Source organism: Hyla sarda, unplaced genomic scaffold (assembly GCF_029499605.1).
Source record: "Hyla sarda isolate aHylSar1 unplaced genomic scaffold, aHylSar1.hap1 scaffold_346, whole genome shotgun sequence".
Taxonomy (NCBI): domain Eukaryota; kingdom Metazoa; phylum Chordata; class Amphibia; order Anura; family Hylidae; genus Hyla; species Hyla sarda.
In genome coordinates this window covers 69,411-90,345 of record NW_026610219.1, presented here as the reverse complement: position 1 = coordinate 90,345, position 20,935 = coordinate 69,411, and the positions used below count along the sequence as shown (strand labels likewise).

Sequence of the window (20,935 nt, the reverse complement as noted above, 5' to 3'; positions counted from 1 at the left end):
TAGTGCCCATGAAGGGGACCTTGTTGGGCCCGCCCCTTTCACGGTTATCGCTTCTCGGCCTTTTGGCTAAGATCAAGTGTAGTATCTGTTCTTATCAGTTTAATATCTGATACGTCCCCTATCTGGGGACCATATATTAAATGGATTTTTGAGAACGGGGGCCGATTTCGAAGCTTGCTTCCGTCGCCCTATGCATTGACCCGATATGGCAGTATCTTCGGGTACAGTGCACCACCCCCTTACAGGGTTAAAAAGAAAGATTCCTACTTTCATTGCTACCTGCTTGCTGGCTAGCCAGCTAGCCAGCCCTGTGGGCCTTGCTGCTGCTGCGGCAGCCAAAAAACAAAAGGTGGTGCTGCTGCTGCTTCTGCTGCTTCTGCTTCTGCTTGTGTCTGGCCGCTGTTGGAGCGTCCAGGCACAGGACTTCTGCTGCTGCTGACTAAATGGCCTCCTTAATTGGATCATTTGAGTAGCCAGCACACCTGTGCAGGTAGGGCATGACATGATAGGCAGCTGCCTTGATAGCGGGTGGGTGCTGAATGTTCCTAATTGACAAAATAAGATTAATGCTTATGAAGAAATATAAAATCTCATCCCTTCCCCAATATCGCGCCACACCCCTACCCCTTAATTCCCTGGTTGAACTTGATGGACATATGTCTTTTTTCGACCGTACTAACTATGTAACTATGTAACATAACATGGGGGGGGTCTCCTGGCTGTTCACACAGGTGTGTCATTGCTGTACATTGACCATGCATTGCTTCTGTGGTATTGCAAAGGCAAAGACAAATGCTTCCAGCCATCCATTGCACTAATGGATTGGTCATCAGCTGGCTGTCTATGTCCCGCATCAATATAGACCAAAGTACAGAGGGTTAGGCTATGCTATTGTGCACCTACCTGATGCATCAGAAGGTGCGAGGCCCTTGCTAAATTCTGTGCACAGACTTTGAGATCTATACTTTAGACTGTATCTAAACCTGCTCCAACATGGACTGACATTCTGGCCTACTTTCAGCCGATGCGACTTGTCTGTCGCTGAACAGTCGCTTTTTATGTATTCAGCACCTATGTATAATGTTGTAAAAATGCTCTAGAAGCTAAAGTCGCAGAAATGTCACACATATTTGGCCTGCAACTTTCTGTGCGACAAATTCAGACAGGAAAAATCAGTATAAATCCTTAGAAAATTATCCCCCAGTGTCTCCATCTGCTGGCGGTATTGAATAAGCATTGCTGCACTGATGGGGTATGCATTAGACGAAAAAAAAGAAGAAAAAGAAGAATAATACGCCCAGAAAAGAGGCGAAAAGGAGAAAAACGTAAAAAAACGTGAAAAAAAAGTAAGAGGAAGAGAAGGGAAAAAAAGGTGGAAATGGGTTTAAAAGTGATTTCGGCGGAGATATATATATATATATATATATATATATATATATATATATATATATATATATATATATACGCGCACACACACACATATATATAAACGTATTCTCCGTTGAGATATTGCAGCCGCTGCTGTGTCCAGGCCCAGGAGCCTTAGCACTGTGCTGTGATGTCACTCAATACCACTGACATCACTAGGTGTAAACAACATCTCTCCTTTGCTGTGTATGTGACTATGGAGCTGTTTGGTGATGTCGTCTATTATGGCCTTCATAGAAGCAACAGGAGATTGTTGCATCCATCTAGAACCCTCAGAACTACAGTGCTATGATGTCACTCACTTCCACAGGCCTTGCAGAGTGTAAACAACAACAACCCAGCTTTGTTGTGTATGTAACCATAGGGATTTGTGATGTCACCTAGAACCTTCACAGCAGCGACAGCTTTATGAGGAGCATCAGCACTGCTCTGCCTGAGCAGAACCATCACCGCCATAGGTTGTCAAATAACCCGGATTTAACCCACACAGGTAAGTCCAATGGGGTGCAGGCATGTCCTCTATGCTTACAGCTTCCCGTGGGTGTTGGTTTGATACCGTTTGGGGACAGCCAAGGAGGCATCTGCAGGCAACAAAGGTAGGTGTGTGCTTGTGTGTGTGTTTCCTATGCAGATCCTAAGCCCAGTGTCACATGCAAGTAGGAGGAGTAAGAAGGGTTCCTGGCAAATCCGGGTTATGGATTGCATTTAAAAAGGCCCCGTGGGAGTGCAATGGGCCCCTGTCTTGCTGCTTAGCAATAATGGTATGGGTTTAGGTTCTGCAGTGTGTACTGGTGGTTGACTGCCCCCCAGCCCAGAGTGTGCATGGAAAATTGTCTGGCAGCCTCCCTGACAGCAAGCAGTGATAGTGCCCATGAAGGGGACCTTGTTGGGCCCGCCCCTTTCACGGTTATCGCTTCTCGGCCTTTTGGCTAAGATCAAGTGTAGTATCTGTTCTTATCAGTTTAATATCTGATACGTCCCCTATCTGGGGACCATATATTAAATGGATTTTTGAGAACGGGGGCCGATTTCGAAGCTTGCTTCCGTCGCCCTATGCATTGACCCGATATGGCAGTATCTTCGGGTACAGTGCACCACCCCCTTACAGGGTTAAAAAGAAAGATTCCTACTTTCATTGCTACCTGCTTGCTGGCTAGCCAGCTAGCCAGCCCTGTGGGCCTTGCTGCTGCTGCTGCTGCAGCCAAAAAACAAAAGGTGGTGCTGCTGCTGCTTCTGCTGCTTCTGCTTCTGCTTGTGTCTGGCCGCTGTTGGAGCGTCCAGGCACAGGACTTCTGCTGCTGCTGACTATATGGCCTCCTTAATTGGATCATTTGAGTAGCCAGCACACCTGTGCAGGTAGGGCATGACATGATAGGCAGCTGCCTTGATAGCGGGTGGGTGCTGAATGTTCCTAATTGACAAAATAAGATTAATGCTTATGAAGAAATATAAAATCTCATCCCTTCCCCAATATCGCGCCACACCCCTACCCCTTAATTCCCTGGTTGAACTTGATGGACATATGTCTTTTTTCGACCGTACTAACTATGTAACTATGTAACATAACATGGGGGGGGTCTCCTGGCTGTTCACACAGGTGTGTCATTGCTGTACATTGACCATGCATTGCTTCTGTGGTATTGCAAAGGCAAAGACAAATGCTTCCAGCCATCCATTGCACTAATGGATTGGTCATCAGCTGGCTGTCTATGTCCCGCATCAATATAGACCAAAGTACAGAGGGTTAGGCTATGCTATTGTGCACCTACCTGATGCATCAGAAGGTGCGAGGCCCTTGCTAAATTCTGTGCACAGACTTTGAGATCTATACTTTAGACTGTATCTAAACCTGCTCCAACATGGACTGACATTCTGGCCTACTTTCAGCCGATGCGACTTGTCTGTCGCTGAACAGTCGCTTTTTATGTATTCAGCACCTATGTATAATGTTGTAAAAATGCTCTAGAAGCTAAAGTCGCAGAAATGTCACACATATTTGGCCTGCAACTTTCTGTGCGACAAATTCAGACAGGAAAAATCAGTATAAATCCTTAGAAAATTATCCCCCAGTGTCTCCATCTGCTGGCGGTATTGAATAAGCATTGCTGCACTGATGGGGTATGCATTAGACGAAAAAAAAGAAGAAAAAGAAGAATAATACGCCCAGAAAAGAGGCGAAAAGGAGAAAAACGTAAAAAAACGTGAAAAAAAAGTAAGAGGAAGAGAAGGGAAAAAAAGGTGGAAATGGGTTTAAAAGTGATTTCGGCGGAGATATATATATATATATATATATATATATATATATATATATATACGCGCACACACACACATATATATAAACGTATTCTCCGTTGAGATATTGCAGCCGCTGCTGTGTCCAGGCCCAGGAGCCTTAGCACTGTGCTGTGATGTCACTCAATACCACTGACATCACTAGGTGTAAACAACATCTCTCCTTTGCTGTGTATGTGACTATGGAGCTGTTTGGTGATGTCGTCTATTATGGCCTTCATAGAAGCAACAGGAGATTGTTGCATCCATCTAGAACCCTCAGAACTACAGTGCTATGATGTCACTCACTTCCACAGGCCTTGCAGAGTGTAAACAACAACAACCCAGCTTTGTTGTGTATGTAACCATAGGGATTTGTGATGTCACCTAGAACCTTCACAGCAGCGACAGCTTTATGAGGAGCATCAGCACTGCTCTGCCTGAGCAGAACCATCACCGCCATAGGTTGTCAAATAACCCGGATTTAACCCACACAGGTAAGTCCAATGGGGTGCAGGCATGTCCTCTATGCTTACAGCTTCCCGTGGGTGTTGGTTTGATACCGTTTGGGGACAGCCAAGGAGGCATCTGCAGGCAACAAAGGTAGGTGTGTGCTTGTGTGTGTGTTTCCTATGCAGATCCTAAGCCCAGTGTCACATGCAAGTAGGAGGAGTAAGAAGGGTTCCTGGCAAATCTGGGTTATGGATTGCATTTAAAAAGGCCCCGTGGGAGTGCAATGGGCCCCTGTCTTGCTGCTTAGCAATAATGGTATGGGTTTAGGTTCTGCTGTGTGTACTGGTGGTTGACTGCCCCCCAGCCCAGAGTGTGCATGGAAAATTGTCTGGCAGCCTCCCTGACAGCAAGCAGTGATAGTGCCCATGAAGGGGACCTTGTTGGGCCCGCCCCTTTCACGGTTATCGCTTCTCGGCCTTTTGGCTAAGATCAAGTGTAGTATCTGTTCTTATCAGTTTAATATCTGATACGTCCCCTATCTGGGGACCATATATTAAATGGATTTTTGAGAACGGGGGCCGATTTCGAAGCTTGCTTCCGTCGCCCTATGCATTGACCCGATATGGCAGTATCTTCGGGTACAGTGCACCACCCCCTTACAGGGTTAAAAAGAAAGATTCCTACTTTCATTGCTACCTGCTTGCTGGCTAGCCAGCTAGCCAGCCCTGTGGGCCTTGCTGCTGCTGCTGCAGCCAAAAAACAAAAGGTGCTGCTGCTGCTTCTGCTGCTTCTGCTTCTGCTTGTGTCTGGCCGCTGTTGGAGCGTCCAGGCACAGGACTTCTGCTGCTGCTGACTAAATGGCCTCCTTAATTGGATCATTTGAGTAGCCAGCACACCTGTGCAGGTAGGGCATGACATGATAGGCAGCTGCCTTGATAGCGGGTGGGTGCTGAATGTTCCTAATTGACAAAATAAGATTAATGCTTATGAAGAAATATAAAATCTCATCCCTTCCCCAATATCGCGCCACACCCCTACCCCTTAATTCCCTGGTTGAACTTGATGGACATATGTCTTTTTTCGACCGTACTAACTATGTAACTATGTAACATAACATGGGGGGGGTCTCCTGGCTGTTCACACAGGTGTGTCATTGCTGTACATTGACCATGCATTGCTTCTGTGGTATTGCAAAGGCAAAGACAAATGCTTCCAGCCATCCATTGCACTAATGGATTGGTCATCAGCTGGCTGTCTATGTCCCGCATCAATATAGACCAAAGTACAGAGGGTTAGGCTATGCTATTGTGCACCTACCTGATGCATCAGAAGGTGCGAGGCCCTTGCTAAATTCTGTGCACAGACTTTGAGATCTATACTTTAGACTGTATCTAAACCTGCTCCAACATGGACTGACATTCTGGCCTACTTTCAGCCGATGCGACTTGTCTGTCGCTGAACAGTCGCTTTTTATGTATTCAGCACCTATGTATAATGTTGTAAAAATGCTCTAGAAGCTAAAGTCGCAGAAATGTCACACATATTTGGCCTGCAACTTTCTGTGCGACAAATTCAGACAGGAAAAATCAGTATAAATCCTTAGAAAATTATCCCCCAGTGTCTCCATCTGCTGGCGGTATTGAATAAGCATTGCTGCACTGATGGGGTATGCATTAGACGAAAAAAAAGAAGAAAAAGAAGAATAATACGCCCAGAAAAGAGGCGAAAAGGAGAAAAACGTAAAAAAACGTGAAAAAAAAGTAAGAGGAAGAGAAGGGAAAAAAAGGTGGAAATGGGTTTAAAAGTGATTTCGGCGGAGAAATATATATATATATATATATATATATATATATATATATATATATATGTATATATATATATATATATATATACGCGCACACACACACATATATATAAACGTATTCTCCGTTGAGATATTGCAGCCGCTGCTGTGTCCAGGCCCAGGAGCCTTAGCACTGTGCTGTGATGTCACTCAATACCACTGACATCACTAGGTGTAAACAACATCTCTCCTTTGCTGTGTATGTGACTATGGAGCTGTTTGGTGATGTCGTCTATTATGGCCTTCATAGAAGCAACAGGAGATTGTTGCATCCATCTAGAACCCTCAGAACTACAGTGCTATGATGTCACTCACTTCCACAGGCCTTGCAGAGTGTAAACAACAACAACCCAGCTTTGTTGTGTATGTAACCATAGGGATTTGTGATGTCACCTAGAACCTTCACAGCAGCGACAGCTTTATGAGGAGCATCAGCACTGCTCTGCCTGAGCAGAACCATCACCGCCATAGGTTGTCAAATAACCCGGATTTAACCCACACAGGTAAGTCCAATGGGGTGCAGGCATGTCCTCTATGCTTACAGCTTCCCGTGGGTGTTGGTTTGATACCGTTTGGGGACAGCCAAGGAGGCATCTGCAGGCAACAAAGGTAGGTGTGTGCTTGTGTGTGTGTTTCCTATGCAGATCCTAAGCCCAGTGTCACATGCAAGTAGGAGGAGTAAGAAGGGTTCCTGGCAAATCCGGGTTATGGATTGCATTTAAAAAGGCCCCGTGGGAGTGCAATGGGCCCCTGTCTTGCTGCTTAGCAATAATGGTATGGGTTTAGGTTCTGCTGTGTGTACTGGTGGTTGACTGCCCCCCAGCCCAGAGTGTGCATGGAAAATTGTCTGGCAGCCTCCCTGACAGCAAGCAGTGATAGTGCCCATGAAGGGGACCTTGTTGGGCCCGCCCCTTTCACGGTTATCGCTTCTCGGCCTTTTGGCTAAGATCAAGTGTAGTATCTGTTCTTATCAGTTTAATATCTGATACGTCCCCTATCTGGGGACCATATATTAAATGGATTTTTGAGAACGGGGGCCGATTTCGAAGCTTGCTTCCGTCGCCCTATGCATTGACCCGATATGGCAGTATCTTCGGGTACAGTGCACCACCCCCTTACAGGGTTAAAAAGAAAGATTCCTACTTTCATTGCTACCTGCTTGCTGGCTAGCCAGCTAGCCAGCCCTGTGGGCCTTGCTGCTGCTGCTGCAGCCAAAAAACAAAAGGTGGTGCTGCTGCTGCTTCTGCTGCTTCTGCTTCTGCTTGTGTCTGGCCGCTGTTGGAGCGTCCAGGCACAGGACTTCTGCTGCTGCTGACTAAATGGCCTCCTTAATTGGATCATTTGAGTAGCCAGCACACCTGTGCAGGTAGGGCATGACATGATAGGCAGCTGCCTTGATAGCGGGTGGGTGCTGAATGTTCCTAATTGACAAAATAAGATTAATGCTTATGAAGAAATATAAAATCTCATCCCTTCCCCAATATCGCGCCACACCCCTACCCCTTAATTCCCTGGTTGAACTTGATGGACATATGTCTTTTTTCGACCGTACTAACTATGTAACTATGTAACATAACATGGGGGGGGTCTCCTGGCTGTTCACACAGGTGTGTCATTGCTGTACATTGACCATGCATTGCTTCTGTGGTATTGCAAAGGCAAAGACAAATGCTTCCAGCCATCCATTGCACTAATGGATTGGTCATCAGCTGGCTGTCTATGTCCCGCATCAATATAGACCAAAGTACAGAGGGTTAGGCTATGCTATTGTGCACCTACCTGATGCATCAGAAGGTGCGAGGCCCTTGCTAAATTCTGTGCACAGACTTTGAGATCTATACTTTAGACTGTATCTAAACCTGCTCCAACATGGACTGACATTCTGGCCTACTTTCAGCCGATGCGACTTGTCTGTCGCTGAACAGTCGCTTTTTATGTATTCAGCACCTATGTATAATGTTGTAAAAATGCTCTAGAAGCTAAAGTCGCAGAAATGTCACACATATTTGGCCTGCAACTTTCTGTGCGACAAATTCAGACAGGAAAAATCAGTATAAATCCTTAGAAAATTATCCCCCAGTGTCTCCATCTGCTGGCGGTATTGAATAAGCATTGCTGCACTGATGGGGTATGCATTAGACGAAAAAAAAAGAAGAAAAAGAAGAATAATACGCCCAGAAAAGAGGCGAAAAGGAGAAAAACGTAAAAAAACGTGAAAAAAAAGTAAGAGGAAGAGAAGGGAAAAAAAGGTGGAAATGGGTTTAAAAGTGATTTCGGCGGAGAAATATATATATATATATATATATATATATATATATATATATATATATATATATACGCGCACACACACACATATATATAAACGTATTCTCCGTTGAGATATTGCAGCCGCTGCTGTGTCCAGGCCCAGGAGCCTTAGCACTGTGCTGTGATGTCACTCAATACCACTGACATCACTAGGTGTAAACAACATCTCTCCTTTGCTGTGTATGTGACTATGGAGCTGTTTGGTGATGTCGTCTATTATGGCCTTCATAGAAGCAACAGGAGATTGTTGCATCCATCTAGAACCCTCAGAACTACAGTGCTATGATGTCACTCACTTCCACAGGCCTTGCAGAGTGTAAACAACAACAACCCAGCTTTGTTGTGTATGTAACCATAGGGATTTGTGATGTCACCTAGAACCTTCACAGCAGCGACAGCTTTATGAGGAGCATCAGCACTGCTCTGCCTGAGCAGAACCATCACCGCCATAGGTTGTCAAATAACCCGGATTTAACCCACACAGGTAAGTCCAATGGGGTGCAGGCATGTCCTCTATGCTTACAGCTTCCCGTGGGTGTTGGTTTGATACCGTTTGGGGACAGCCAAGGAGGCATCTGCAGGCAACAAAGGTAGGTGTGTGCTTGTGTGTGTGTTTCCTATGCAGATCCTAAGCCCAGTGTCACATGCAAGTAGGAGGAGTAAGAAGGGTTCCTGGCAAATCCGGGTTATGGATTGCATTTAAAAAGGCCCCGTGGGAGTGCAATGGGCCCCTGTCTTGCTGCTTAGCAATAATGGTATGGGTTTAGGTTCTGCTGTGTGTACTGGTGGTTGACTGCCCCCCAGCCCAGAGTGTGCATGGAAAATTGTCTGGCAGCCTCCCTGACAGCAAGCAGTGATAGTGCCCATGAAGGGGACCTTGTTGGGCCCGCCCCTTTCACGGTTATCGCTTCTCGGCCTTTTGGCTAAGATCAAGTGTAGTATCTGTTCTTATCAGTTTAATATCTGATACGTCCCCTATCTGGGGACCATATATTAAATGGATTTTTGAGAACGGGGGCCGATTTCGAAGCTTGCTTCCGTCGCCCTATGCATTGACCCGATATGGCAGTATCTTCGGGTACAGTGCACCACCCCCTTACAGGGTTAAAAAGAAAGATTCCTACTTTCATTGCTACCTGCTTGCTGGCTAGCCAGCTAGCCAGCCCTGTGGGCCTTGCTGCTGCTGCTGCAGCCAAAAAACAAAAGGTGGTGCTGCTGCTGCTTCTGCTGCTTCTGCTCCTGCTTGTGTCTGGCCGCTGTTGGAGCGTCCAGGCACAGGACTTCTGCTGCTGCTGACTAAATGGCCTCCTTAATTGGATCATTTGAGTAGCCAGCACACCTGTGCAGGTAGGGCATGACATGATAGGCAGCTGCCTTGATAGCGGGTGGGTGCTGAATGTTCCTAATTGACAAAATAAGATTAATGCTTATGAAGAAATATAAAATCTCATCCCTTCCCCAATATCGCGCCACACCCCTACCCCTTAATTCCCTGGTTGAACTTAATGGACATATGTCTTTTTTCGACCGTACTAACTATGTAACTATGTAACATAACATGGGGGGGGTCTCCTGGCTGTTCACACAGGTGTGTCATTGCTGTACATTGACCATGCATTGCTTCTGTGGTATTGCAAAGGCAAAGACAAATGCTTCCAGCCATCCATTGCACTAATGGATTGGTCATCAGCTGGCTGTCTATGTCCCGCATCAATATAGACCAAAGTACAGAGGGTTAGGCTATGCTATTGTGCACCTACCTGATGCATCAGAAGGTGCGAGGCCCTTGCTAAATTCTGTGCACAGACTTTGAGATCTATACTTTAGACTGTATCTAAACCTGCTCCAACATGGACTGACATTCTGGCCTACTTTCAGCCGATGCGACTTGTCTGTCGCTGAACAGTCGCTTTTTATGTATTCAGCACCTATGTATAATGTTGTAAAAATGCTCTAGAAGCTAAAGTCGCAGAAATGTCACACATATTTGGCCTGCAACTTTCTGTGCGACAAATTCAGACAGGAAAAATCAGTATAAATCCTTAGAAAATTATCCCCCAGTGTCTCCATCTGCTGGCGGTATTGAATAAGCATTGCTGCACTGATGGGGTATGCATTAGACGAAAAAAAAGAAGAAAAAGAAGAATAATACGCCCAGAAAAGAGGCGAAAAGGAGAAAAACGTAAAAAAACGTGAAAAAAAAGTAAGAGGAAGAGAAGGGAAAAAAAGGTGGAAATGGGTTTAAAAGTGATTTCGGCGGAGAAATATATATATATATATATATATATATATATATATATATATATATACGCGCACACACACACATATATATAAACGTATTCTCCGTTGAGATATTGCAGCCGCTGCTGTGTCCAGGCCCAGGAGCCTTAGCACTGTGCTGTGATGTCACTCAATACCACTGACATCACTAGGTGTAAACAACATCTCTCCTTTGCTGTGTATGTGACTATGGAGCTGTTTGGTGATGTCGTCTATTATGGCCTTCATAGAAGCAACAGGAGATTGTTGCATCCATCTAGAACCCTCAGAACTACAGTGCTATGATGTCACTCACTTCCACAGGCCTTGCAGAGTGTAAACAACAACAACCCAGCTTTGTTGTGTATGTAACCATAGGGATTTGTGATGTCACCTAGAACCTTCACAGCAGCGACAGCTTTATGAGGAGCATCAGCACTGCTCTGCCTGAGCAGAACCATCACCGCCATAGGTTGTCAAATAACCCGGATTTAACCCACACAGGTAAGTCCAATGGGGTGCAGGCATGTCCTCTATGCTTACAGCTTCCCGTGGGTGTTGGTTTGATACCGTTTGGGGACAGCCAAGGAGGCATCTGCAGGCAACAAAGGTAGGTGTGTGCTTGTGTGTGTGTTTCCTATGCAGATCCTAAGCCCAGTGTCACATGCAAGTAGGAGGAGTAAGAAGGGTTCCTGGCAAATCCGGGTTATGGATTGCATTTAAAAAGGCCCCGTGGGAGTGCAATGGGCCCCTGTCTTGCTGCTTAGCAATAATGGTATGGGTTTAGGTTCTGCTGTGTGTACTGGTGGTTGACTGCCCCCCAGCCCAGAGTGTGCATGGAAAATTGTCTGGCAGCCTCCCTGACAGCAAGCAGTGATAGTGCCCATGAAGGGGACCTTGTTGGGCCCGCCCCTTTCACGGTTATCGCTTCTCGGCCTTTTGGCTAAGATCAAGTGTAGTATCTGTTCTTATCAGTTTAATATCTGATACGTCCCCTATCTGGGGACCATATATTAAATGGATTTTTGAGAACGGGGGCCGATTTCGAAGCTTGCTTCCGTCGCCCTATGCATTGACCCGATATGGCAGTATCTTCGGGTACAGTGCACCACCCCCTTACAGGGTTAAAAAGAAAGATTCCTACTTTCATTGCTACCTGCTTGCTGGCTAGCCAGCTAGCCAGCCCTGTGGGCCTTGCTGCTGCTGCTGCAGCCAAAAAACAAAAGGTGGTGCTGCTGCTGCTTCTGCTGCTTCTGCTTCTGCTTGTGTCTGGCCGCTGTTGGAGCGTCCAGGCACAGGACTTCTGCTGCTGCTGACTAAATGGCCTCCTTAATTGGATCATTTGAGTAGCCAGCACACCTGTGCAGGTAGGGCATGACATGATAGGCAGCTGCCTTGATAGCGGGTGGGTGCTGAATGTTCCTAATTGACAAAATAAGATTAATGCTTATGAAGAAATATAAAATCTCATCCCTTCCCCAATATCGCGCCACACCCCTACCCCTTAATTCCCTGGTTGAACTTGATGGACATATGTCTTTTTTCGACCGTACTAACTATGTAACTATGTAACATAACATGGGGGGGGTCTCCTGGCTGTTCACACAGGTGTGTCATTGCTGTACATTGACCATGCATTGCTTCTGTGGTATTGCAAAGGCAAAGACAAATGCTTCCAGCCATCCATTGCACTAATGGATTGGTCATCAGCTGGCTGTCTATGTCCCGCATCAATATAGACCAAAGTACAGAGGGTTAGGCTATGCTATTGTGCACCTACCTGATGCATCAGAAGGTGCGAGGCCCTTGCTAAATTCTGTGCACAGACTTTGAGATCTATACTTTAGACTGTATCTAAACCTGCTCCAACATGGACTGACATTCTGGCCTACTTTCAGCCGATGCGACTTGTCTGTCGCTGAACAGTCGCTTTTTATGTATTCAGCACCTATGTATAATGTTGTAAAAATGCTCTAGAAGCTAAAGTCGCAGAAATGTCACACATATTTGGCCTGCAACTTTCTGTGCGACAAATTCAGACAGGAAAAATCAGTATAAATCCTTAGAAAATTATCCCCCAGTGTCTCCATCTGCTGGCGGTATTGAATAAGCATTGCTGCACTGATGGGGTATGCATTAGACGAAAAAAAAAGAAGAAAAAGAAGAATAATACGCCCAGAAAAGAGGCGAAAAGGAGAAAAACGTAAAAAAACGTGAAAAAAAAGTAAGAGGAAGAGAAGGGAAAAAAAGGTGGAAATGGGTTTAAAAGTGATTTCGGCGGAGAAATATATATATATATATATATATATATATATATATATATATATATATATACGCGCACACACACACATATATATAAACGTATTCTCCGTTGAGATATTGCAGCCGCTGCTGTGTCCAGGCCCAGGAGCCTTAGCACTGTGCTGTGATGTCACTCAATACCACTGACATCACTAGGTGTAAACAACATCTCTCCTTTGCTGTGTATGTGACTATGGAGCTGTTTGGTGATGTCGTCTATTATGGCCTTCATAGAAGCAACAGGAGATTGTTGCATCCATCTAGAACCCTCAGAACTACAGTGCTATGATGTCACTCACTTCCACAGGCCTTGCAGAGTGTAAACAACAACAACCCAGCTTTGTTGTGTATGTAACCATAGGGATTTGTGATGTCACCTAGAACCTTCACAGCAGCGACAGCTTTATGAGGAGCATCAGCACTGCTCTGCCTGAGCAGAACCATCACCGCCATAGGTTGTCAAATAACCCGGATTTAACCCACACAGGTAAGTCCAATGGGGTGCAGGCATGTCCTCTATGCTTACAGCTTCCCGTGGGTGTTGGTTTGATACCGTTTGGGGACAGCCAAGGAGGCATCTGCAGGCAACAAAGGTAGGTGTGTGCTTGTGTGTGTGTTTCCTATGCAGATCCTAAGCCCAGTGTCACATGCAAGTAGCAGGAGTAAGAAGGGTTCCTGGCAAATCCGGGTTATGGATTGCATTTAAAAAGGCCCCGTGGGAGTGCAATGGGCCCCTGTCTTGCTGCTTAGCAATAATGGTATGGGTTTAGGTTCTGCTGTGTGTACTGGTGGTTGACTGCCCCCCAGCCCAGAGTGTGCATGGAAAATTGTCTGGCAGCCTCCCTGACAGCAAGCAGTGATAGTGCCCATGAAGGGGACCTTGTTGGGCCCGCCCCTTTCACGGTTATCGCTTCTCGGCCTTTTGGCTAAGATCAAGTGTAGTATCTGTTCTTATCAGTTTAATATCTGATACGTCCCCTATCTGGGGACCATATATTAAATGGATTTTTGAGAACGGGGGCCGATTTCGAAGCTTGCTTCCGTCGCCCTATGCATTGACCCGATATGGCAGTATCTTCGGGTACAGTGCACCACCCCCTTACAGGGTTAAAAAGAAAGATTCCTACTTTCATTGCTACCTGCTTGCTGGCTAGCCAGCTAGCCAGCCCTGTGGGCCTTGCTGCTGCTGCTGCAGCCAAAAAACAAAAGGTGGTGCTGCTGCTGCTTCTGCTGCTTCTGCTCCTGCTTGTGTCTGGCCGCTGTTGGAGCGTCCAGGCACAGGACTTCTGCTGCTGCTGACTAAATGGCCTCCTTAATTGGATCATTTGAGTAGCCAGCACACCTGTGCAGGTAGGGCATGACATGATAGGCAGCTGCCTTGATAGCGGGTGGGTGCTGAATGTTCCTAATTGACAAAATAAGATTAATGCTTATGAAGAAATATAAAATCTCATCCCTTCCCCAATATCGCGCCACACCCCTACCCCTTAATTCCCTGGTTGAACTTAATGGACATATGTCTTTTTTCGACCGTACTAACTATGTAACTATGTAACATAACATGGGGGGGGTCTCCTGGCTGTTCACACAGGTGTGTCATTGCTGTACATTGACCATGCATTGCTTCTGTGGTATTGCAAAGGCAAAGACAAATGCTTCCAGCCATCCATTGCACTAATGGATTGGTCATCAGCTGGCTGTCTATGTCCCGCATCAATATAGACCAAAGTACAGAGGGTTAGGCTATGCTATTGTGCACCTACCTGATGCATCAGAAGGTGCGAGGCCCTTGCTAAATTCTGTGCACAGACTTTGAGATCTATACTTTAGACTGTATCTAAACCTGCTCCAACATGGACTGACATTCTGGCCTACTTTCAGCCGATGCGACTTGTCTGTCGCTGAACAGTCGCTTTTTATGTATTCAGCACCTATGTATAATGTTGTAAAAATGCTCTAGAAGCTAAAGTCGCAGAAATGTCACACATATTTGGCCTGCAACTTTCTGTGCGACAAATTCAGACAGGAAAAATCAGTATAAATCCTTAGAAAATTATCCCCCAGTGTCTCCATCTGCTGGCGGTATTGAATAAGCATTGCTGCATTGATGGGGTATGCATTAGACGAAAAAAAAGAAGAAAAAGAAGAATAATACGCCCAGAAAAGAGGCGAAAAGGAGAAAAACGTAAAAAAACGTGAAAAAAAAGTAAGAGGAAGAGAAGGGAAAAAAAGGTGGAAATGGGTTTAAAAGTGATTTCGGCGGAGAATATATATATATATATATATATATATATATATATATATATATATACGCGCACACACACACATATATATAAACGTATTCTCCGTTGAGATATTGCAGCCGCTGCTGTGTCCAGGCCCAGGAGCCTTAGCACTGTGCTGTGATGTCACTCAATACCACTGACATCACTAGGTGTAAACAACATCTCTCCTTTGCTGTGTATGTGACTATGGAGCTGTTTGGTGATGTCGTCTATTATGGCCTTCATAGAAGCAACAGGAGATTGTTGCATCCATCTAGAACCCTCAGAACTACAGTGCTATGATGTCACTCACTTCCACAGGCCTTGCAGAGTGTAAACAACAACAACCCAGCTTTGTTGTGTATGTAACCATAGGGATTTGTGATGTCACCTAGAACCTTCACAGCAGCGACAGCTTTATGAGGAGCATCAGCACTGCTCTGCCTGAGCAGAACCATCACCGCCATAGGTTGTCAAATAACCCGGATTTAACCCACACAGGTAAGTCCAATGGGGTGCAGGCATGTCCTCTATGCTTACAGCTTCCCGTGGGTGTTGGTTTGATACCGTTTGGGGACAGCCAAGGAGGCATCTGCAGGCAACAAAGGTAGGTGTGTGCTTGTGTGTGTGTTTCCTATGCAGATCCTAAGCCCAGTGTCACATGCAAGTAGGAGGAGTAAGAAGGGTTCCTGGCAAATCCGGGTTATGGATTGCATTTAAAAAGGCCCCGTGGGAGTGCAATGGGCCCCTGTCTTGCTGCTTAGCAATAATGGTATGGGTTTAGGTTCTGCTGTGTGTACTGGTGGTTGATTGCCCCCCAGCCCAGAGTGTGCATGGAAAATTGTCTGGCAGCCTCCCTGACAGCAAGCAGTGATAGTGCCCATGAAGGGGACCTTGTTGGGCCCGCCCCTTTCACGGTTATCGCTTCTCGGCCTTTTGGCTAAGATCAAGTGTAGTATCTGTTCTTATCAGTTTAATATCTGATACGTCCCCTATCTGGGGACCATATATTAAATGGATTTTTGAGAACGGGGGCCGATTTCGAAGCTTGCTTCCGTCGCCCTATGCATTGACCCGATATGGCAGTATCTTCGGGTACAGTGCACCACCCCCTTACAGGGTTAAAAAGAAAGATTCCTACTTTCATTGCTACCTGCTTGCTGGCTAGCCAGCTAGCCAGCCCTGTGGGCCTTGCTGCTGCTGCTGCAGCCAAAAAACAAAAGGTGGTGCTGCTGCTGCTTCTGCTGCTTCTGCTTCTGCTTGTGTCTGGCCGCTGTTGGAGCGTCCAGGCACAGGACTTCTGCTGCTGCTGACTAAATGGCCTCCTTAATTGGATCATTTGAGTAGCCAGCACACCTGTGCAGGTAGGGCATGACATGTAGGCAGCTGCCTTGATAGCGGGTGGGTGCTGAATGTTCCTAATTGACAAAATAAGATTAATGCTTATGAAGAAATATAAAATCTCATCCCTTCCCCAATATCGCGCCACACCCCTACCCCTTAATTCCCTGGTTGAACTTGATGGACATATGTCTTTTTTCGACCGTACTAACTATGTAACTATGTAACATAACATGGGGGGGGTCTCCTGGCTGTTCACACAGGTGTGTCATTGCTGTACATTGACCATGCATTGCTTCTGTGGTATTGCAAAGGCAAAGACAAATGCTTCCAGCCATCCATTGCACTAATGGATTGGTCATCAGCTGGCTGTCTATGTCCCGCATCAATATAGACCAAAGTACAGAGGGTTAGGCTATGCTATTGTGCACCTACCTGATGCATCAGAAGGTGCGAGGCCCTTGCTAAATTCTGTGCACAGACTTTGAGATCTATACTTTAGACTGTATCTAAACCTGCTCCAACATGGACTGACATTCTGGCCTACTTTCAGCCGATGCGACTTGTCTGTCGCTGAACAGTCGCTTTTTATGTATTCAGCACCTATGTATAATGTTGTAAAAATGCTCTAGAAGCTAAAGTCGCAGAAATGTCACACATATTTGGCCTGCAACTTTCTGTGCGACAAATTCAGACAGGAAAAATCAGTATAAATCCTTAGAAAATTATCCCCCAGTGTCTCCATCTGCTGGCGGTATTGAATAAGCATTGCTGCACTGATGGGGTATGCATTAGACGAAAAAAAAGAAGAAAAAGAAGAATAATACGCCCAGAAAAGAGGCGAAAAGGAGAAAAACGTAAAAAAACGTGAAAAAAAAGTAAGAGGAAGAGAAGGGAAAAAAAGGTGGAAATGGGTTTAAAAGTGATTTCGGCGGAGAAATATATATATATATATATATATATATATATATACTATATATATATATACGCGCACACACACACATATATATAAACGTATTCTCCGTTGAGATATTGCAGCCGCTGCTGTGTCCAGGCCCAGGAGCCTTAGCACTGTGCTGTGATGTCACTCAATACCACTGACATCACTAGGTGTAAACAACATCTCTCCTTTGCTGTGTATGTGACTATGGAGCTGTTTGGTGATGTCGTCTATTATGGCCTTCATAGAAGCAACAGGAGATTGTTGCATCCATCTAGAACCCTCAGAACTACAGTGCTATGATGTCACTCACTTCCACAGGCCTTGCAGAGTGTAAACAACAACAACCCAGCTTTGTTGTGTATGTAACCATAGGGATTTGTGATGTCACCTAGAACCTTCACAGCAGCGACAGCTTTATGAGGAGCATCAGCACTGCTCTGCCTGAGCAGAACCATCACCGCCATAGGTTGTCAAATAACCCGGATTTAACCCACACAGGTAAGTCCAATGGGGTGCAGGCATGTCCTCTATGCTTACAGCTTCCCGTGGGTGTTGGTTTGATACCGTTTGGGGACAGCCAAGGAGGCATCTGCAGGCAACAAAGGTAGGTGTGTGCTTGTGTGTGTGTTTCCTATGCAGATCCTAAGCCCAGTGTCACATGCAAGTAGGAGGAGTAAGAAGGGTTCCTGGCAAATCCGGGTTATGGATTGCATTTAAAAAGGCCCCGTGGGAGTGCAATGGGCCCCTGTCTTGCTGCTTAGCAATAATGGTATGGGTTTAGGTTCTGCTGTGTGTACTGGTGGTTGACTGCCCCCCAGCCCAGAGTGTGCATGGAAAATTGTCTGGCAGCCTCCCTGACAGCAAGCAGTGATAGTGCCCATGAAGGGGACCTTGTTGGGCCCGCCCCTTTCACGGTTATCGCTTCTCGGCCTTTTGGCTAAGATCAAGTGTAGTATCTGTTCTTATCAGTTTAATATCTGATACGTCCCCTATCTGGGGACCATATATTAAATGGATTTTTGAGAACGGGGGCCGATTTCGAAGCTTGCTTCCGTCGCCCTATGCATTGACCCGATATGGCAGTATCTTCGGGTACAGTGCACCACCCCCTTACAGGGTTAAAAAGAAAGATTCCTACTTTCATTGCTACCTGCTTGCTGGCTAGCCAGCTAGCCAGCCCTGTGGGCCTTGCTGCTGCTGCTGCAGCCAAAAAACAAAAGGTGGTGCTGCTGCTGCTGCTTCTGCTGCTTCTGCTTCTGCTTGTGTCTGGCCGCTGTTGGAGCGTCCAGGCACAGGACTTCTGCTGCTGCTGACTAAATGGCCTCCTTAATTGGATCATTTGAGTAGCCAGCACACCTGTGCAGGTAGGGCATGACATGATAGGCAGCTGCCTTGATAGCGGGTGGGTGCTGAATGTTCCTAATTGACAAAATAAGATTAATGCTTATGAAGAAATATAAAATCTCATCCCTTCCCCAATATCGCGCCACACCCCTACCCCTTAATTCCCTGGTTGAACTTGATGGACATATGTCTTTTTTCGACCGTACTAACTATGTAACTATGTAACATAACATGGGGGGGGGTCTCCTGGCTGTTCACACAGGTGTGTCATTGCTGTACATTGACCATGCATTGCTTCTGTGGTATTGCAAAGGCAAAGACAAATGCTTCCAGCCATCCATTGCACTAATGGATTGGTCATCAGCTGGCTGTCTATGTCCCGCATCAATATAGACCAAAGTACAGAGGGTTAGGCTATGCTATTGTGCACCTACCTGATGCATCAGAAGGTGCGAGGCCCTTGCTAAATTCTGTGCACAGACTTTGAGATCTATACTTTAGACTGTATCTAAACCTGCTCCAACATGGACTGACATTCTGGCCTACTTTCAGCCGATGCGACTTGTCTGTCGCTGAACAGTCGCTTTTTATGTATTCAGCACCTATGTATAATGTTGTAAAAATGCTCTAGAAGCTAAAGTCGCAGAAATGTCACACATATTTGGCCTGCAACTTTCTGTGCGACAAATTCAGACAGGAAAAATCAGTATAAATCCTTAGAAAATTATCCCCCAGTGTCTCCATCTGCTGGCGGTATTGAATAAGCATTGCTGCACTGATGGGGTATGCATTAGACGAAAAAAAAGAAGAAAAAGAAGAATAATACGCCCAGAAAAGAGGCGAAAAGGAGAAAAACGTAAAAAAACGTGAAAAAAAAGTAAGAGGAAGAGAAGGGAAAAAAAGGTGGAAATGGGTTTAAAAGTGATTTCGGCGGAGAAATATATATATATATATATATATATATATATATATATATATATACGCGCACACACACACATATATATAAACGTATTCTCCGTTGAGATATTGCAGCCGCTGCTGTGTCCAGGCCCAGGAGCCTTAGCACTGTGCTGTGATGTCACTCAATACCACTGACATCACTAGGTGTAAACAACATCTCTCCTTTGCTGTGTATGTGACTATGGAGCTGTTTGGTGATGTCGTCTATTATGGCCTTCATAGAAGCAACAGGAGATTGTTGCATCCATCTAGAACCCTCAGAACTACAGTGCTATGATGTCACTCACTTCCACAGGCCTTGCAGAGTGTAAACAACAACAACCCAGCTTTGTTGTGTATGTAACCATAGGGATTTGTGATGTCACCTAGAACCTTCACAGCAGCGACAGCTTTATGAGGAGCATCAGCACTGCTCTGCCTGAGCAGAACCATCACCGCCATAGGTTGTCAAATAACCCGGATTTAACCCACACAGGTAAGTCCAATGGGGTGCAGGCATGTCCTCTATGCTTACAGCTTCCCGTGGGTGTTGGTTTGATACCGTTTGGGGACAGCCAAGGAGGCATCTGCAGGCAACAAAGGTAGGTGTGTGCTTGTGTGTGTGTTTCCTATGCAGATCCTAAGCCCAGTGTCACATGCAAGTAGGAGGAGTAAGAAGGGTTCCTGGCAAATCCGGGTTATGGATTGCATTTAAAAAGGCCCCGTGGGAGTGCAATGGGCCCCTGTCTTGCTGCTTAGCAATAATGGTATGGGTTTAGGTTCTGCTGTGTGTACTGGTGGTTGACTGCCCCCCAGCCCAGAGTGTGCATGGAAAATTGTCTGGCAGCCTCCCTGACAGCAAGCAGTGATAGTGCCCATGAAGGGGACCTTGTTGGGCCCGCCCCTTTCACGGTTATCGCTTCTCGGCCTTTTGGCTAAGATCAAGTGTAGTATCTGTTCTTATCAGTTTAATATCTGATACGTCCCCTATCTGGGGACCATATATTAAATGGATTTTTGAGAACGGGGGCCGATTTCGAAGCTTGCTTCCGTCGCCCTATGCATTGACCCGATATGGCAGTATCTTCGGGTACAGTGCACCACCCCCTTACAGGGTTAAAAAGAAAGATTCCTACTTTCATTGCTACCTGCTTGCTGGCTAGCCAGCTAGCCAGCTAGCCAGCTAGCCAGCCCTGTGGGCCTTGCTGCTGCTGCTGCAGCCAAAAAACAAAAGGTGGTGCT

At 45.9% G+C, this 20,935-nt stretch overlaps 10 non-coding genes across 10 annotated transcripts; all 10 read left to right on the top strand.

Moving 5' to 3' along the window:
- The first annotated feature begins 46 nt into the window (after window positions 1–46).
- On the top strand, window positions 47–237 carry LOC130331163 (U2 spliceosomal RNA). Its single transcript, XR_008874115.1, has one exon. It is a non-coding gene; the product is annotated as a U2 spliceosomal RNA (small nuclear RNA).
- A 2,100-nt stretch (window positions 238–2,337) lies between these two features.
- LOC130331162 (U2 spliceosomal RNA) lies at window positions 2,338–2,528 on the top strand. Its single transcript, XR_008874114.1, has one exon. It is a non-coding gene; the product is annotated as a U2 spliceosomal RNA (small nuclear RNA).
- A 2,087-nt stretch (window positions 2,529–4,615) lies between these two features.
- Window positions 4,616–4,806, top strand: LOC130331160 (U2 spliceosomal RNA). Its single transcript, XR_008874113.1, has one exon. It is a non-coding gene; the product is annotated as a U2 spliceosomal RNA (small nuclear RNA).
- Window positions 4,807–6,917: 2,111 nt separating this feature from the next.
- Window positions 6,918–7,108, top strand: LOC130331159 (U2 spliceosomal RNA). The gene has a single exon (XR_008874112.1). It is a non-coding gene; the product is annotated as a U2 spliceosomal RNA (small nuclear RNA).
- A 2,097-nt stretch (window positions 7,109–9,205) lies between these two features.
- Window positions 9,206–9,396, top strand: LOC130331158 (U2 spliceosomal RNA). Its single transcript, XR_008874111.1, has one exon. It is a non-coding gene; the product is annotated as a U2 spliceosomal RNA (small nuclear RNA).
- Window positions 9,397–11,484: 2,088 nt separating this feature from the next.
- On the top strand, window positions 11,485–11,675 carry LOC130331157 (U2 spliceosomal RNA). Its single transcript, XR_008874110.1, has one exon. It is a non-coding gene; the product is annotated as a U2 spliceosomal RNA (small nuclear RNA).
- Window positions 11,676–13,768: 2,093 nt separating this feature from the next.
- LOC130331156 (U2 spliceosomal RNA) lies at window positions 13,769–13,959 on the top strand. Its single transcript, XR_008874109.1, has one exon. It is a non-coding gene; the product is annotated as a U2 spliceosomal RNA (small nuclear RNA).
- A 2,087-nt stretch (window positions 13,960–16,046) lies between these two features.
- Window positions 16,047–16,237, top strand: LOC130331155 (U2 spliceosomal RNA). The gene has a single exon (XR_008874108.1). It is a non-coding gene; the product is annotated as a U2 spliceosomal RNA (small nuclear RNA).
- A 2,090-nt stretch (window positions 16,238–18,327) lies between these two features.
- LOC130331153 (U2 spliceosomal RNA) lies at window positions 18,328–18,518 on the top strand. The gene has a single exon (XR_008874106.1). It is a non-coding gene; the product is annotated as a U2 spliceosomal RNA (small nuclear RNA).
- Window positions 18,519–20,608: 2,090 nt separating this feature from the next.
- Window positions 20,609–20,799, top strand: LOC130331152 (U2 spliceosomal RNA). Its single transcript, XR_008874105.1, has one exon. It is a non-coding gene; the product is annotated as a U2 spliceosomal RNA (small nuclear RNA).
- Window positions 20,800–20,935: the final 136 nt, after the last annotated feature.